At 40.1% G+C, this 19,578-nt stretch overlaps 1 pseudogene; it reads right to left on the reverse strand.

Annotated features, from left to right (window-relative positions):
• LOC110261430 lies at nt 17,221–17,919 on the reverse strand (annotated as a pseudogene).

Here is a 19,578-nt window from a genome sequence, read left to right on the forward strand (position 1 = left end):
CAGATTAGGTTTCGACAATGGAATAAAGCTTAAATGATTACATAAATCAGTCATGTAAAATAACATTGTTATTAACATCATGTAAAATAATATTGTCACTAACAGTGTTTTAAACTTACTTTCTCCAGTTACAGAAATATACTGACTTGAAAATAAAAATGGTGAGCTGTGATTGATGTATTTTTTATGTGTCTACTCAGGTCCTGCCTTCTTAATTGCGCTCAGTCAATTTCAGTGTGGTTCCTACGACATTTCCATCCTACAGCTGTCAAGCCAAAGAAAGAATTAATATCAATAATCCGGCGATCGGATTTAATCTGTAAGATTCGTCATCATTTAAGCTACAAAGACATAGCCTGAAAAGAAAACCCTCATCAATTTTATTTTCTCACGCGATAGTGGAAGGTGAGTATTCATATATATGTGAAAATCGCACATTCGCATGTATTTTATTGCATGCTTTGTGTTTCTGAAAACAATGTAAACCACTGTGTTAAAAGAAACTCTCTTCTCCCAAATGGCAGATAGTCTACTCTTATTTCATTTCTCACATATCTAGAAGCAGCCTTAGCAGCTACTGATTTTTGTCCTTAGAGGTTTTTGGTTTTGTACTTTTGTTTTAACAAGCATTGATTGATATGCCATTTTCTCAATTACTAAGGCATTGCTAACTTTACTGTATAGCTTGAGAAATAAAAACAGAAAGGGGGAAAGCTGGAACATAGAGATAATAACACACCACAACAATAAAATCTCTATGTCCCATCCTTGTAAATTATTTTTCCTTCTGCTGATTCAGTCATAGCCTGTGTCATTACCATAGTTTAACAGACTGGGAGGCAAGAGAACAGAGAGCTTCAGCACATTCTTGCTGTGACACAGCCACTGCTGCAAAGCCCTGTTGTATCACTTATTTTCTGGTAAGTCACATGGACCAGTAGAGTCAAACTCTTAGGCAGAACATCTGGTTGACTAATGTTTGCCAAAAGATGCTCTTCAAACATTAATCTGTCAAGATGCCTTTGGAACAAATGGGGCTATTGGTCAAATATGTTTTGGAAAATTGTGTACAGTCTCATTTTGGAGGGCTTCAGTGCAAGTCAGCCTATTACAGGTTTTGAGAAATCCTGGAGTTAGAGAAAACAACTCTGTATAATTTGTCTTTAACTCAATGTATTTCATGGTGGAGCTTTTTTGCACATAACACAATCCACTGAAAATGTGTGGGGGAACTTCTGGTTTAAGCAAATATCCATTTTCAATGATGGGTTAATAAAGAATACATCATAATCCAAAGTGCTCAGGATACAGAATAATGTTCAGGTATAATCTCTGCTTTTAACACTCAGACTTAAAAGCCCAAGAAAGCCAGGTTAAGGGAGACAGAAATCCATCCGTCAATCCATTCACTCATATTTTAAAATAAGCATTTATCGAATACCTACTCTAGCCCAGGTGATGCACAAAATATTGGTCATGTTATGACGAAAAGCCAAGACTGAGTGAGGTAGGGAAGGCTTTCCAGAGGAAGCAGTGGTTGGGCTGAATCTTAAAGCGTGAAGAGATGAAGGGAGTTGGTTGCGGAAGGAATTCCAGATAAAAGCAACTGCAATATGCAAAGACATCCACGATTAAGAGCCTGGCAAATTCAGGAGATTCTAGGTGAATACACCCACTGTTTTTCACCATCTCTTGTTTATTTATAATTTTTTTTGGCCACGCCCACAGCAGGCAGACGTTCTCAGGCCAGGGATCGAACGCATGCCACAGCAGCAACTTGAGCCACAGCAGTGACCACACCGGATCCTTAACTCCCTGAGCCACCATGGAATTTCTTGTTTATTTATATATTATCTTTCCTAGTGGAACATAAGTTCCATGAGGTAGGAACTTTGTGGTTTTTTGCCATTACATTCCTGGTGTTTAGCAGAGTGTACACCTTATAATAGGGGTCTATTAAATTTTTGTGACATGAACGAGAAGTAGCCTGGTATTGCAGGAACCTACTGTATGCAACTTTTAAAATTTTTATTTAAAAAAATTTTGTTGAAATATAGTTGATTTACAGTGTTGTGTTAATCTCAGGTGTACAGCAAAATGATTCAGCTACATACACATGTAAATATATATTCTTTTTATATTCGTTTCCATTGTAGGTTATTACTAGATGTTGAGTACAGTTCCCCATGCCACACAACGGGTTCTTGTTGGTTATATATTTGATATACAACAGCGAGTATATTTTAACCCCCAAATCCTAATTTATCTCTCCCCCCTTTTCCCTTTGGTAACTGTAGTTTGTTTTCTATGTCTGTGAGTCTGTTTCTCTTTTGTAAATAAATTCATTTGTATCATTTTTTTTAGGTGCCATATATAAGCAATATCATATGATGCTTGTCTTTCTTTGCCTGGCTTAATTCACTTAGTATGATAATCTCTAAGTCCATCCATGTTGCTGCAAATGGCATTATTTCATTCTTTTTTATGGCTTAGTAATATTCCATTGTACAAATATATCACATATTTTTAATCTATTAATCTGTCAATGGACATTTAGGTTTCTCCACGTCTTGGCTATTATACATGGTGCTGCTATGAATACTGGGGTGCATATATGGTTTTAGGGTTTTTTTGCTGTTTTTAAGGGCTGCACCCATGGCATATGGAAGTTCCCAGGCTAGGGGTCAAATCAGCTACAGCTGCCAGCCAAAGCCACAGCCACAGCAACACCATATCTGAGCCATGTCTGCAAACTATACCACAGCTCATTGCAATGCCAGATCCTTAATCCACTGAGCGAGGCAAGGGATGGAACCCATATCCTTATGGATTCTAGTTGGGTTCGTTACTGCTGAGCCACAACAAGAACTCCCACATATATGTTTTTGAATTAGGTTTTTCTCCAGATACATGGCTAGAGGTGGGGTTGCAGGATCATATGGTAGTTATATTTTTAGTTTTTAAAGGAACCTCCATAACTGTTCTCAGTAGTGGCTGCACCCATTTCCATTCCCAACAGCAGCGTAGGAGAAGAACCTACTGTATTTAATAGCAAGATGGGAAGACGAGGCTAGGATGGTTGGCAAGAGATGGATCATAAGGGGCCTTGTGGGTTACTGTTGGGGCCTTCCTGGTAGGTGAAGATGAACCACTGAGGAGTCATAAGTAGGGAGTGCCTGGATCAGATTTGCATTTTGGAAAGATTACTCTGGTAGGAAAGAGGATGAGGGCTCAGGTTTGACACTGGGGACAGTTAGGAGGCTGTCACAATAATGCAGAAAAGAAGAAATGGGGGTTTGATTAAGGTGGGTGCTGTTGGGCCAAAAGGGACAGTTTGTAATATGAAGAAGGGACTTGGTGACTGAATGGGATGGGGAAGAAGGAAGGGGGAAGGGTCCGAGAGGGTTCCTGTGTTGCTGATTCCGAAAGTTGAAAAGACTGTTCCTATGGACGTCTTCAAACACATTCAAGGTCTAGAGAGACTAGTGCAATAAACCCTCCTATGCTCATCATCTGACACCCATCAACACAGAGCCCTTTGGGTTTCATCAACCCTGACTTCTCTGTCTTACACCCCTCACCTCTACCTGGAGTGTTTTAAAGCAAATACCATATATCCCATCATTTCATCCACAAATACTTCAGCATGTATTTCTAAGAGATGGGAAGTGTCTAAAAACATAAGTATAATATCTTTTGGGGGAGGGTAAGAAAAGATTTACTAACATAGGACACTTGTGAAGGAGACTGGGGGGCAGGCAAGACGGTGCTGCCAGCAAGAAATAAGTGGGCTGCATTTTTTTTTTTTCGTCTTTTGTCTTTTTAGGGCCACACCCGCAGCACATGGAGGTTCCCAGGCCACAGGTCTAATCGGAGCTACAGCTGCCGGCCTATGCCACAGCCACAGCAACGCCAGATCCGAGGCATGTCTTTGACCTACACCACAGCTCACGGCAACACTGGATCCTTAACCCACTGAGCAAGGCCAGGGATTGAACCCCCAACCTCGTGGTTCCTAGTTGGACTCATTTCCGCTGTGCCACGACGGGAACTCAATGCATTTTTATCATCAAAGGAAAGGTGGGGAGGGGGAGAGGACCGCCTCCTTCCTATTCTTTTATAAAGTTGTTGCAGGACCACGAGAGGATGGTCCCACCCCAGGTCTCTGGCCACCAAGCGAGGGTCCTTGGCTTCTCTTAGGAAAGAATTCAAAAATAAACCAGTAAAGGGAATGCTGGGTCATTGAGAGAGATACACACTCTACAGGCAGAATGCGGTCTGTCTCAAAAGGCTGCAGATATAATAACTGTAACACACCTAAGAAGTTAATGTTCATTTCCTAGTATGATCAAATATTCAGTGTTCAAAATGATCTCGAAATGACCTTCTATAATTGGTTTGCTCAAATTAGGATCTAAACCAAAATCTACACCTTGCGTTGGGTTGAAATGGTTCAAAGCTCTCTTTTGTCTACAACAGTTCCCTTCTTTTGTATTCACTGAAGAAACCAGGTCATTTCTCCTATAGAATTTCCAAGTTTTGCTGTCTGCATCCTGGTGGTACCATTCATCACGCACCTCTAGCCCCTGATCCTGTAAACCGGGAGTTAGATCTTATACTTTTCCACACAGAAGAGGTAATCCCTGAAGACAAAGACTTGTTGGAGGACATGATAAATCCAGTGTTGAGAGTGATTGACTAAATACATATACGTGCAGGTGAGGGTTTTGAGAGATGCTATCAAAACGATGCAGCAGCTGTCCTTGGGGGTGTGTTTGGGTCACCCAGCTTGTATTGCTGCCAATGCTGGTAACCAGATGCTTTTGGAAAGGAAAGAAGAAGACAACGAGAACCCTCTGGATATCTTTTGAAAGTGACTCATTTGGCATACAGTAACCTCGCCCGCGTCTCTATCTTGATCCGATTTTTCAAAAGCTTTCGCCTTTTAACAGGAACGTTTACTTCTTATTTGGAGGGATGTGAGGGAGAGCCATGCCTGTGGGGCCTTGTTTGGGGTTCGTTAACCAAGTGGAATTGTGTTACCCATAATTGAGGGAAGGCTGCTTAAGTCATGAGTTTATCACTGTATAAAACCCCCTGTTTTCTTTCCATCATGTGTCCTCCGAGGGGCACTAACAGCCACCATTGAAGAACCTGCTTAGAAAAATGGAAGCAGTGATTTACCTGTTATGACTGTGGTCTCCATAGAGGCCGTTTAACTGGAAACTTGGGGTGCAGAGTGCAAGCATGCAAGGAAAACTAGGTCTGGTGTTTGTCTATATTTAGTCCTGATATATTGGTTTCGCACTATTTCTCTCTTGAAAGTCAGGAAAACTCTCACCTCACTTAAAGAAACTTTGCATTTACTAAATTATTCTAGAGAACTTATGAAGTGCCAGACGTAGTTCTAAGTATTTCATACATATTAACTCATTTAATTCTCATAATAACACTTTAAAGCAGATTACCATAATTTCCCCCATTTCATAGGTGAAGAAACAGAGGCACAGAGACGTTAAGGAACTTGCCTGAAGTTATACAGCTGATAAATAGCAGAGTAGTATGTGAACTTGGTCTGGCTCTAGTGTTTATCTTCTTAGCCCCTATGATATGTTGCCCACTGGCACTAATAGTCTAAATTAAATGAGCCTAGGACCTAAAAGAAGTCATAGAAGTTTAAGTGTAGTAGTTTAGGGTGTAAGTTTTGGCATCACACACAACAGGGTGAAATCCTGGCTTTGTCATTTAGTGGTGAGTGTATATATATATATATTCATTGTTGTTGTTGTTAACTTCTCTAAACCTCAATTTTCTCACCTGTGAATTTGGGGTTGTATTTCTGATGTTGCAAAGCTGTGTGAGGATAAAATGGAATGACACATTTAAGGCATGTGATGCAGTTCTTAGACGATAGGAAGCCCTTTAAAATCGTGGCTGTTATTATCATGGCATCCTTCTAAGGAAACTTGAGCACCCTGGGCCCCGTGGACAGAGCCTTACAGGGGACCTCCTTCATTCCGTGGTGCTCCGCTAGACTCGGTAAGAGTACTGGGCTTGTCTGTAGGCTTATTTAGAAGCTGACCTCACGTCTTTACCATTCTGTTAAACACAATAGGGACCACAAACTGAAAAAGGATTATCAGAGCAAACCTAAGCATCTGAAGTTTAGGACATGCTTTCACATACATCATCTCATCAGATATAAATCAGTGGAAAGCTGGCTCATGGAACATACTGGACCTATTTCTTCCCATATCTCTGTTCAGTGATTTCACATTGGTGGGGATTGGTGGCAGGAGAATTTACACCACAGAAATCAGTAAATGGGACAAAATCAATGATCTTGTTTTTGTCTTTGTTTTTTACCACCAGAGGGCTGATTTTTATCAGCATCGCCAGGTACTGCTCCAAGGACTGAGCATGCATTAACTCAATCCTCTCAAGAACCCTATGACATGGCTACTATTATTATGTTCGTTTTCAGGATGGGAAGCTGAGGCACAGAAAAGTGAAGTACACTGCTCCAAATTGTGCCACTAGCAGGTGGAAAAGCCAAGACTCAAACCCAGGAACTCTGCCTGTTGACCCAACCTCTTACAGGTTACTATCTCTCTGAGTCTCTCTCCTATGCTGTCAGAACATGGTTCTATCCCTGGGGAGACGAGAAATAGATACACAATGCAATTACAGAAGAAGGCAACATTAGTTAATGCATTCATTGACGCATGCATTCATTCAACAAATCTTTTTGACTACCTAGTATATGGCAAATTGTCTGGAAGAGACAAAGGATGGTAGGATGAGTCAGTGAGATGGAAAACCTGCGTCCTTGCCCTTTCCCACCCAACTCGGCTGTGAACTTCTTGGAAACACAGACCACGACATAGTTCTCCTCAGGAAGCAACAGAACTTGACACATGATAATTGCTAAACAAATGAATGAAAGAGGCTAATGGGACAAGACCACCTGGCGGGTGTATAAGCCATTTTACATACAATATTCTTCCTTTTAGAACGAAAGAGCCTATTGCACCACGTAGACAAGGCGGTCTCCTTTGAAGTGAGTCTGGTCTTTCTTTGCATGGTGTTTGGTGATTTACTGAAGAGTTGGCTTCTGTGCTACGAGGCCAAAGGCCAGTCTCTATCTCCTGAGATCTCTTTTATCATCTTAGATCATAAGTTGATCCATGAGCGGATATGGACTCTGAGATATTAGGGTCAATGTTCTCTCTGATGAAGATAGATGTCAGGGAGGAAACCCAGGTCAAGCTGTATCACAGGTAAAATGTTTTCAGGCAGAGAGAGGGCTAAGGGGTGAGTGACATGACCGTAAAACTTACCATCTAATTCAAGACATTTTTGAGAGCAAAAGGGATGCTATTAATAACTGCACTGGGACAACGGCCGTGCAACTAGACTCTCTTGGACAAATTGCAATGAACAGTTACCCTATGGAGGGGTCAAATAGGGAAACATGACAAATTAAAGAGGGCACATCATTTGGTAGAAGAAGCTCTAGACAGGCCTAAGACATCAAAGATCTAATCCCAGCTCTGCCTGCTTCCAGCTTGTCACCCTTAGGCCACTTATTTCTTATCTAAGGCATTAAAATAGATCAGAGGTTCTCAACCATTTTCTCCCTAGTGGAATATTTCTTTTCAAATATCTCTTATACAGGAACATTTTGGAAGATCTCCAAGCACTCTTATAACTTGAGTATTGCTGAGTGGTAGGAATAAGATTTATTTTGCCTCCTTATCCTTCTGCTTCTTGATTCTTATTTTATCTTTAGGATGAAACAGATATTTGTAGATGACTCACTATCTGAGCCCTTGAAGAGACCTCAGAATCAACTTTTTCACTTACAAATTAGGAAGTCCAAGAGGGCCTAGCCAGACACACATGGATGGCTTCTCTTGGCCATATTAACATAGGAAATCAGTACATACTTTTAAAAAACCCAGTATTTAAAATATTTGTAATTGTAATGCATGGTCATTGTAGAAAATGTAGAAAAGACAAATAAGCAAAAAATATATATAAATCTACCTTCAAAATTCATGTATAGACTCTAATGATTCTGAGCTATGTATATATATTTCAGGTGTATAAATATATATATATACATATATATATTTGTATTTATGTATATATTTAGACTTTTTTTTTTCCCTATTTCCAGTGATCTTCTCAACCTGCCAACAAGTTTTTACTTTTTCCACCTGGCTACTTGTTCCAGCCTTCCATGTCATCCTTCCACCCTCTCATGGTTTTCTTGAAATTACAGCTGAAGGACATAGTTCATAAGTTGACAATTCTATGAACAGTTGCACTTGAATTCCATCAGAAAAGAATATTTTGGTATAGAGCAGAGCAGAAGGAACTGGGACAGGGATGCTGAGCAAAGTCCAGGTTTCTGACCATCAGCTACAAACCCAGTGAGGGATAAGCTGAGACCAGACATCAAGCAATCAAATGTGGAGAACAGGACCCTGAAGCAGGTAGAGTCTGTTCCACCAAATGCCTTTGCTCAGGAAGAGGAGGGAAGATTATGCGGCGTAGAGAGAGACCAGGCTAGTGTGAAGACAAGACAAAGATGACTTTCAATGTTCCAGGAAGGTCTGGGCCTCAAGGTCCTGAATCTGATTGTTGATGGTCGCATCCACTGTTTCTTCCTAGATCTCCCCACGTCTCAATTTATACCTCTTCCTAAAGCTTTGCTGGAATTGACTAACTGTACCTCGTTAGAGCCTTTGATTTTTTTTTTAAGTGAAAAATACAGCCTCCTAAATTAAATCACAGATATGCTCCTGAAAGCTGCTTTATGTGAGAAGCTTGTGATGGAGAAGAAAATTTACAAAGGGAAAGCAAAAAAGAAAACATGTGTTTCTCAGGGACCATTGCTTTCCAAAGACATTAAAAATCTCATTTCACAAAGGTTCTCTGATCAAAACAATTTCTTGATTAAAAACTCTCCCCCACTTTTTTGTTCATGCTTGAGACATGAGGAAGTTCTGCGGCTAGGGATTGAACCTGCACCACAGGATTGACAATGCTGGTTCCTTAACCCACTGAGCCGCCAGGGAACTCTAATAGAAAACTCTCTTAATTTGCCCTATGGTGTCCACTCTCTGCAGAAATATGCCCCTGGCCCTTTGTGACCCACCAGGGGCTGCCTTTTATTATGCAGATGGGACAGAGCCAGCCTCCACCAGCCAATTCTGGGCACCGTATTTGCATAATGACTCTCCTCCTTAAAATGGGCAGTTAAACCAAATAGTTCTTGAATTTCTTTTGTGGAATGGTTGCCTCTTTATTTAATGTTGAAAACTGAAGGGAGTTAAGGAAGGATACAGACTAAACAGGCTTTTTAAATACTGCCTCCATAATTATCTGTGGAATTAAACCCACAGAACCCACATTAACTCTCATCAGAAAATGGAATTATGAGAATTCTTATTAACAGCAGCTCCAGACTCAACTCAGAGTATTCACTTGAGTAATTATTATTGGTAAAGGCTGGGATTAATTTTTTTTTAAGCTGGAGAAAATAAATTCTTAGCAATTGCCTGCCTTGGACCCACAGGGAGGAGACCAAGAAATGTGAACTTTTTTTTAGGGAGAAAAAAAATAATTTTGAAATGTAATTTTGCTCTGATTTCTGAGGGAATTCTTATGCAAGGCATTTTGTATGTAAAGGATTATATGTCACCAATGCAAAATGAAATACAAAATAAACCAAAGAGCTATGAATGTCCTAAGTGCAGAAAATAATATATAATTTATGATACTTTAAATCTCATTAAAAACACTAGCTTTTGTAGCTTCCTAGCAACCAATCCTCAGGAGTCTCTCTGTAAAGAGGTTGGCTCTCCCCAAGCTCGGGGTCCAAAGCTTTAATAAATGAAGCCCATATGGTGAGTCTACGAGGGTTCCCTGTATGCAGGCCATTTGTCTGGGTGTTCTCGAAAGCCTCATATGATAGCTTATAATTTGCTAATCCAATATAATAAACATGAAAGCACTTTGTTAAACTAATGTTCAGTGTCTAAATTAAACCAGCCAAGGCAGGAGAGTTAGAGAAAAAGTTGGGAGATCCATATTTGCAGCCTTGATTCTGCCTGGAACATATAAAGGATTTTAAAAGAAGGGACCTTACTTAATCTATTCTTTTTTTAGAGCCCTACTATAACCATTTTTTCATTTCCCATTTATAATGATCATGGTATGTGGAGGCAGTTTCATTGTGCCCCTTTGTTGGATGGAGATACTGAGGCTCAGAAAGTTGTCAAGGAACTAAAGATCTGCAACGTCAGGGCGGGGAGGGCCCCTGCAGGTGCACAAACATGCATCTGAAACTTGTGCTGATCTATGATGAAGCTTTCACCAGGCTGGAGCAAGATGGAAAGAAGGACAAGCTATGAGTTTTTCTAATAAAGCAAAAGAAACAAGCTTTTAGAACAGAGATTATTTGGGAATATTTTCTTTTTCCTTTTCTTAAAACATTAAAGTACAGCCAATTTACCATGTTGTACTAGTTTTAAGTATATAGCAAAGTGATTCAGTTATACACACACACACACACACACACACACACACACACATATGTATATTCTCTTTCAAATTCTTTTCCATTATAGGTTATTATAAGATATTGAGTATTGTTCCCTGTGCTACATAGTTAGTTCTTGTGGTTTACTATTTTATATATAGTAGTGTGTATATGATAATCTCAAACTCCTAATTTATCTTTCTCCTTTTTTTTTTTAAGGTAAAATGACCTTTATATTATAAAATGATGGAAATAGTAAGTGGCAGTTGCTCTTGGCTTGTCTTTGGTGAAATTAAACCTTGGCAAGCATAGGCTGATCTCCAAAGCATTAAAAAATTTACTGGTTGGCAAAATCTCAGAGTTTATCCCCAAAGCCAAGACAAGAAGGTCTAGGGAACAAGAAAAGAATCCCTGGATATAAATGGAGACAGAGCTAGAAAACTAGGAAGAGTTACTTGAGGCAAAGTTTTGGGATGATAGTGTGAAGCTTCCTTTTTTTTTTTTTCACTCTTTAAGGCTGTACCTATGGCATATAGATGTCCCCAGGCTAGGGGTCGACTTAGTGCTGCAGCTACCAGCCCACGCCACAGCCACGGCAACTCTGGATCTGAGGCTGCATCTGCAACCTATGCCATGGCTTGCAGCAACACCCGATCCTTAACCCACTGAGCAAGGCCAGGGATCCAACCCTCATCCTCATGGATACTAGTTGAGTTCTTAACCTGCTGAGCAACAGCGGGAACTCCAGCATGAAACTTCTTAAACCACCTGTGCCTGAAGTCAGGCCTGTGGCCAGCGGAGCCCAGAGACGTAGGTCAACTGACTCCAGGTGTGAAGAAGAGATAGGTACCAGGGAGCCTGGACCCAGGTAACACAATCGTAGGGGACATATGTTATTTTTGCCGGCCTAAAAGTCACTCCTTTCAGTAACAGTTCTGATTTTGAGGGGGAAGCCACTCTGCCCACCTCAATCCAGCTCCCCTCCCCCACAATGATTTAGGATGAACATTTGACCCAAATGTGTCCCCTGGTATTTGAGTTGTGTGCTTTTGTTGAACCATTGGAGGAGAAGAGAACTCTCTTTCTGCCAGGTTCGGAGCTCTGAGGATGCTCACTTGAGCAGGTCTGGAATCACCGCATGAAGAACATCTGAGTATTGGTAAAGTCAGCGCAGAGAAAAGCAGAGCGCCGAGAGGGAGAGAGGAAGGGACCACATCCTAGAGCCATCTGCTGGAGCTGGGGAGGGAGTGGGAGTGGGTGGGTGTCAAGCTGTCTACACTTTAGTGCAGCTGAGTCCCCGCCTCCCAGATTTCCAGTTCCTAGAGCTCCTTTCCTCCCCGCTTTGGCTGAAGACCATTTGAGTTTTGTTTTTCAATCAGTTGCAACGGGAAAAGTACTATAGTACTCATCCTTTCATTAGTGTTATACGTCCACTTGATTTTCATGGGAAAATGGGTAAGAGGCCCGAAACGCCAAGGTTCCTCCAAATGTCCAGTGTTTTCTTGGATGCTTTAAAATTGCCTTGAACTTCTCCTGGGTTTTGGTAGACACGATCCCAGATGAAAGGGACATGTTGGCTGATACCCTTAGGTACTAGAGAGAGTCCACAACAAGTGTTTCCTTTCTGTGCTTTGAACCAACGAGGGAAACAGAAGAACAGCTCCCAGAAGGCAGAGCTCTCTCCCCTTTTATCCTATGAAGTTTTGGATGTGTTGTAACTCAGGCAAATCTCTGTTTCACCAACATAGTTTTGAAGCTACTCAACAAGGTCTGTTCAATGAACCAACTGGGCAACTTCTCTCTCTCTTTTTTTAAAGTTTATTGACAGGTTGTTTGCTGAATTGATCAAATGAATCAATGATTTTGGCATCCTGTGGAAACGTCTAAAAGGCAGAAATCAAGGCCTTGTTTAGATTTGCGTTTGGTGGAATCCAGCACTCTTATCTGCGGAGCAACTATGAAGACACTCCCTGGAGGAGAAACATGTCCTAGAACATGCAAAATTTAGGCTGGTAGAGATCAGAAAGTTGTGAATTATTACTAGCACTGTTGTATTAGCTAAGACAGTCTTTATTCATATAGAACCTGGCATTCTCTTATGGCTCAGGGGGTTAAGGATCTGGCATTGTTGCTGCAGTGGCTTGGATTGCTGCTGTGGTGCAGCTTTGATCCTTGGCCAGTGAATTTCCATGTGTTGTGGGCGCAGCCGAAAAATAAAATAAATAAAATAAAATAAAATAAATAAAATAAAATAAAATAAATAAAATAAAAGAGTTCCCATTGTGGCGCAGCAGAAACAAATCCGACTAGGAACCATGAGGTTGTGGGTTTGATCCCTGGCCTCACTCAGTGGGTTAAGGATCTGGTGTTGCCATGAGCTGTGGTGTAGGTTGCAGACATGACTCAGATCTGGCATTGCTGTGGCTCTGGCATAGGCTGGCAGCTGCAGCTCCAGTTAGACCCCTAGCCTGGGAACCTCTATATGCTGCGGGTGTGGCCCTAAAAGGACAAAAGACAAAAATAAATAAAATAAAATAAAATAAAATAAAGCGCTAAACTAAAATAGTAAAATAAAAATAAAATAAAATAGACCTCAATTTGATTTGGCTCAAGTGAAAAAGGAAATTGTTGTAAAAGATACTTGAGTGACTCTCAGAACCTAAAGACAAGTTGTATTTGGGCCTAAGAAACAGTAGAAACCAGCAGCTCAAATATGGGTACAATCTTTCTTTCAAATTGGAGGCAGAGTTGACACAAACATGACATTAGTTTCAGGTGTACAAAGTAATGATTGGCTATTTGTATACAGTCAACCCTGGTATCCAGTATCTATGGGTTCTACGTCCTCGGATTCAACAAACTGCAAATTAAAATATTCAGGAAAAAAAGTCCAGAAAGTTCCAAAGCACAAAATTTGAATTTGCCACATGCCAGTAACTATTTACATAGCATTTACATGGTATTTACAACTCTTTACATAGCATTTACATTGTATTAGGTATTATAAGTCATCTAGAGTTGATTTTAAATGTACAGGAGGATGTGCGTAGGGTATATGCAAATACTATGCCATTTTATATAAGGGACTTAAGCATCCATGGATTTTGGTATCTGGAACCAATCCCCCACAGATATATAGGGATGACTGTATATTTCAAACTTATCACCCCAGTAAGTCTAGTTAACATCCATCACCATACATAATTATAGAACTTTTTTTTGTCTTGTGATGAGAACTTTTAAGAGTAACTCTCTTAAGAACGTTCAGATTTACAATGCAGTATTATTAACTACAGTCACGATGCTATACGTCATACCCACAGGACTTATTTATTTTTAGCTGGAAGTTTGTACCTTTTGATTCCCTTCACCTGTATTGCCTCTCCACCCACCACCCTGCCTCTGGCAATCCCCACTCTGTTCTCTGTATCTACGAGCTTGGTGTTTTGTTTTGTTTTAGATTCCACCTGTGAGTGAGACCATACAATATTTGTCTTTCTCTATCTGACTTATTCACTTAGCATAATGCCCTCAGGGTTTACCCATGTTGTCACAAATAGCAGGATTTCATTCTTTTTCTTTTAAATGGTAGTATAGTTGATTTACAATGTTGTGAGGATTTCATTTCTTTTTATGACTGTATAATACTTATTATTCATTCATCCATTGACGGACACTTAGGCTATTTCTATAGCTTGGCTATTGTAAATAATGCTGCACTGAACATAGGAGGGCATCTATCTTTTTGAGATAGTGTTTTTATTTCCTTTAGATAAATACCTAGAAGTGGAATTGCTGGAACATATCATAGTTCTATTTTTAATTTTTTTGAGGAACTCCATACTGTTTTCCACATTGCTGCACCAATTTATGTTCCCACCAACAATGAATTAGGGTTCCCTTTTTCCCATATCTTTGCCAACACATATTTCCTGTCTTTTTAATAAGAGCCATTCTAATAAACTCAGGTGATATCTCATCATGGTTTTGGCTTGCATGTCCCCGATGATTAGTGACCTTGAGCATCTTTTCATGTACCTGTTGCCCATCTCTGTGTCTTCTTTAGAAAAATGTCTATTCACATCCTCTGCCCACTTTTAAATCATTTTTTTGGTTTGTTTTTTTGCTATTAAGTTGCCTGGGTTCTTCATATACTTTGGATACAAGCCCTTATCGGATATAAGATTTGCAAATATTTTCTTCCATTCAAGAGGTTATTTTCTTCTTCTTCGTTTTCTAGGGCTGCACTCACGGCATATGGAGGTTCCCAGGCTAGGGTCTAATCGGAGCTGTAGCCGCCAGCCTGCACCACAGCCACAGCAATGCAGGATGCAAGCAGTATTTGCGACCTACACCATAGCTCACAGCACTGCCAGGTCCTTAACCCACTGAGCGAGGTCAAGGATGAACCTGCAACCTCATGGCTCCTAGTCAGATTCATTAACCACTGCGCCACGACGGGGACTCCCAGAAGCTTTTTAGTTTGATGTAGTCCCACTTTGTTTATTTTTGCCTTTGTTGCCTTTGCTTTTGGTGTCAAATAGCTGCGATATTTCTTGTCTCTACTTCTCTCTTTGTGTTGAGTTCTTCTTTTTCTCTCACAGCAGAGTTTCTCCCACATGAGAGAAAATACACTCACTATTAATTATTGATATGTGCATATTAATAGTTCCAGCCACCCTCCAGGTCTCAAGTCTAAAAGTTAGGTATGGAGATGCCTCAAAAAACTAAAAACAGAAATACCATATGATCTAGTAATTCCAACCCTGGGCATCTATAACTCAAAAAGACACATGCACTCCAATGACCATTGCAACACTATTTACAACAGCCAAGACAGAAGCACCTAAATGTCCATCAACTGATGAATGGATAAAGAAGATGTGGTACGTATACACAATGGAATATTACTCAGCCATAAAAAGAATGAACTGATACCATTTGCAGCAACATGGATGGAACCAGAGCTTATCATACGAAGGGAAGTTAGGCAGATAGTGAAAGACAAACATCATATGATGTCACTTATATATGTGAAATCTAAAAAAAGGATACGTATGAACTTATTTGCAGAATAGAAATAGATTCACAGACTTGGAAAAACTTACAGTTACCAGTTGGTGGGAATGTAAACTGGTACAACCACTATGGAAAACAGTATGGAGCTACCTTAGAAAACTATACATAGAACTACCATATGACCCAGCAATCCCACTCTTGGGCATATATCCAGACAAAACTTTCCTTGAAAATGACACATGCAACCCGCATATTCATTGCAGCTCTATTCACAATAGCCAAGACATGGAAACAACCCAAATGTCCATTGACAGATGATTGGATTAAGAAGATGTGGTATATATACACAATGGAATACTACTCGGCCATAAAAGAAAAACAAAATAATGGCATTTGCAGCAACATAGATGAATCTAGAGACTCTCATACTAAGTGAAGCAAGTCAGAAGAGAAAGAAAAATACCGTATGATATCACTTATATCTGGAATCTAATATATGGCACAAATGAAACTTTCCACAGAAAAGAAAATCATGGACCTGGAGAACAGACTGGTGGTTATCAAGGGGGAAGGGGAGGGAGTGGGATGGATTGGGATGGATTGGGAATTTGGGGTTAATAAATGCAAACTATTGCTTTTGGAATGAATAAGCAATGAGATCCTGCTGTATAGCACTGGGAACTATATCTAGTCACTTATGATGGAGCAGGATAATGTGAGAAAAAAGAATATATACATGTATGTGTAACTGGGTCACCTGCTGTACAGTAGAAAATTGACAGAACACAGTAAACCAGCTATAATGGAAAAATTAAAATCATTTTAAATGAAAAAAAGGCATTGTTATATGACAGTATTTAGGGAAATATAAATAAAAGCATCAAACATCATGGGAAAAAAAAAAAGACTGCTTTGTCTCACCATATTTCTACCCCTGAGATGTGTTATATGGTATTTTTTGGAAGTAAGAACTGGAAGCAGAGACAAAAGCAGTCCTATAAGGAAGACTGTATGAAAGGTGCCAGAGTTATTAAAAACTACAATTTTTCATCCAATAAATACATCTTTGAAATATCTATAAATATGTTTTTCAATGGAATATTTTCATAATTGGATAGTTTTATAAAGTTATTAAAGAGCTTACAAGATGATTGGATTCCTTTTGTGAATTCCCTTAGAAGTGAATAATCAACTATTAATTTACTACATATGTGTTGAGTTTCCCTTAAGAGAAGAAATTCATATGTATTCGAACATCTTCTGTGGCAGGTGACACATACCCACCAAGAGACAATATATATCAAAATTGAAATATTGGGTGAAAGCCAGTCTCAGATTGTTTAACAATGAGGAAATAATTCTGCTTGTATTAAAAAAAAAAAAAAAACTTAGAAAAGGAAAAAAAAAAAAAGAAAGAAAAGAAAAGCTAACAGTTACCAAAGGGGACAGGTGGGGCAGGGGACGGGTGGACTCGGGGTTTGGGACTGGCACATGCCCACTGAAGTATATGGAATAATTGGCCAATAGGGACCCGCTGGATAGCACAGAGAACTCCACCCAATATTCTGTGATTATGTGGGAAAAGAATCGGAAAGAGAATGGATGTGTGTACACATCTACCTGAATCACTTTGTGGTACAGCAGAAATGATCCCAACCTTGTAAATCAATGCCACGTCAATAAAACTTTAAATAATGAAATAAAAAATAAATTATGACAAAAATAAATAAAGTTTTGGGGGAAGAGCATAGTGAGATGGCAAAAGACTGTATTTTTTTTCCGTTTCAATTTATTTTCCTGCCATGCAAGACATGATTTTTAGGTCTTAGGGGAAGTTTGGGAAACCTAGGGGAGGTCGGTAAACTCTCCATCAATTTCTTGGGAACCAAGAGAATTTGCAGTATTTGCAAGACTCTGCAAAACTGGATGACACACCAAAGGAAGAGTCCAGAATTTTTTTTTTAAGGCCTTCACATATTTATTACTGAGGCAAAGTGCTGCACAGAAACAGCAACATAAAGAGAACCCATTTCCTGATATAGCCAAGAGTGGCTGTGCTGTTTTCAGTGTGATATGGGAGTGACCGCACACCGCATGTGCAGAGGCTCCTTATAGACCCAGCCTGGTTCTTATCCAATGTCTTCTCTTCGCGTTGTACCTGATTTTATTACTAGTTTTTATTCGAATCCATTGGGGGAGGGGACAATTCTGCTTTTGCTTCTTGGCCAGGCATCGCTTGATCCTGAAAGTCTTGTGAGAAGACATGGCGAGGAACTAATTGAACCGCACATGGATAGTGGAGAAGAGAAGAGTTTTTTTCCTTTCTTTCTTTCTTTTTCTTCCCTCCTTCCTTCCTTCCTTCCTTCCTCCCTCCCTCCCTCCCTCCCTCCTCCCTTCCTTCCTTTTTTTCCCCCCAGAATTGTTAATCGCTGTCTAGTACCCCCACATCAAACTGCTTAGCACAGGGACAGGAGGCATTTCTGTATCTTCTTGAGCTTGTAAACTCTTGCCACCTCTCACAGGATCCCAGGAATGGTTGTGATTTCATCAGGGCAGATAATCAGGATTATAGGTAAAAGCATTAGGAAGAGCCATCGCCTTGTATCTACAATCACAGCGGGTCATTTAGATGTTTCCATTTTCTTCCTTTTTTTTTTCCAAGGAAAAAAGCAGAGCCCTCATCCACATCGTGTTGGATTCACATGTGTCAGTGCTCTTAATTCCCTTCAGCTTTCCTACCCGTCTCTCCCAAATTGTGTCTTTTCCACCTACGTTCACATCTGTTTTCAGAAGTGGCTAACCCAAGACGAATAGTATTCTTTTCAAATGAAAGATGAAAGCCAAGTGTAAAACCTCCTACACCCAAGAGGTGGAAACCACATCATGACCTTACATGTGTCTCCTGGGAACCAAGGCAGTGTCACCACCTCCCCCTGGGGCACCCGGTCTGTCACCATGTCTTCCAGGACACTGGAAACTGTTGATTTTTTTTTTTTTTTCCATGTGAACACAGTGGGCGCTTCTGATACAGAAACTGCAGCCGCCTGATCAGGACCGACCAGGTTTTTCTCAAGTCTTGTGTGCCCTTCCTTGTCTCCATGTCTGGCGATTCTAGAAAGTTCCTCTCAGTCTCTCTCCTTTGTTTGTTTCCAAGTCTATTTACCATTTTTTACTGAGGGGTGTTTGCTCTCTGTGCTGTTATGGGGTCCAGAGTGTCTAATTGACAAATTATGTTGCGCTTTTGGTGGCTTTAAGTAATCATTTAAAATAAATAAGATCATAATTATCAGTTTTCATTTACCCATTTATTAAGTAACAATGTTCACACTGAGCAGTTTGATTTTGTGTTATAATAAGGCAATCTCTACATGATGACAGATGGTGTTTCATTTTGCCGACACTGTGCTAAAGTGCTTTGAGTTGTGATGTGTTTGATTTTATTAGAGATCAGATTTAACACATGCATGCTACATAACTGCAATCGCATTCCCATTTCTCATCTGTAGGAGAAAATGAAACTGTGATGAAATGTAATATACTCACCCTCAGGCAGAACTAGTGGGACTGGGAATTGCAACATAATAAATCTAATGGATATTACACTATAGGACCCTAGAAATTTACTGTTATTATGTTCAGGGAAGGAACTCGGTTTTGTAAAACTCACTTTTATTTCACTGGCATCAGTGCAATTTCACATTATTTAACTGTTGGGTCCCAATAGCAGAGATGGTATTTGTGGTGTTGAAAAGGAAACTTGCCCCTCGAGGAACACAGGGGTCCAGGAACCCAGAAGAGGAAGCTTGGGGAGAACAAACAGCCAAAAAGTCGCATTTACTAAATGCAAATTACAACAATGGCCTGTCATTAACAATAGTGTGTTGGGATTGTCAAATTAAGCCTCCTTTAGCCAAGCTGTCAGTGGGGCACCCACTGGAGGAGGACACACCCGTAAAAGCTTTGACTGTGACAATGACCTTTGATATGCTCAGCCCTCCCATGGCCGC

This window comes from Sus scrofa, chromosome 6 (genome assembly GCF_000003025.6).
Source record: "Sus scrofa isolate TJ Tabasco breed Duroc chromosome 6, Sscrofa11.1, whole genome shotgun sequence".
Lineage (NCBI taxonomy): Eukaryota > Metazoa > Chordata > Mammalia > Artiodactyla > Suidae > Sus > Sus scrofa.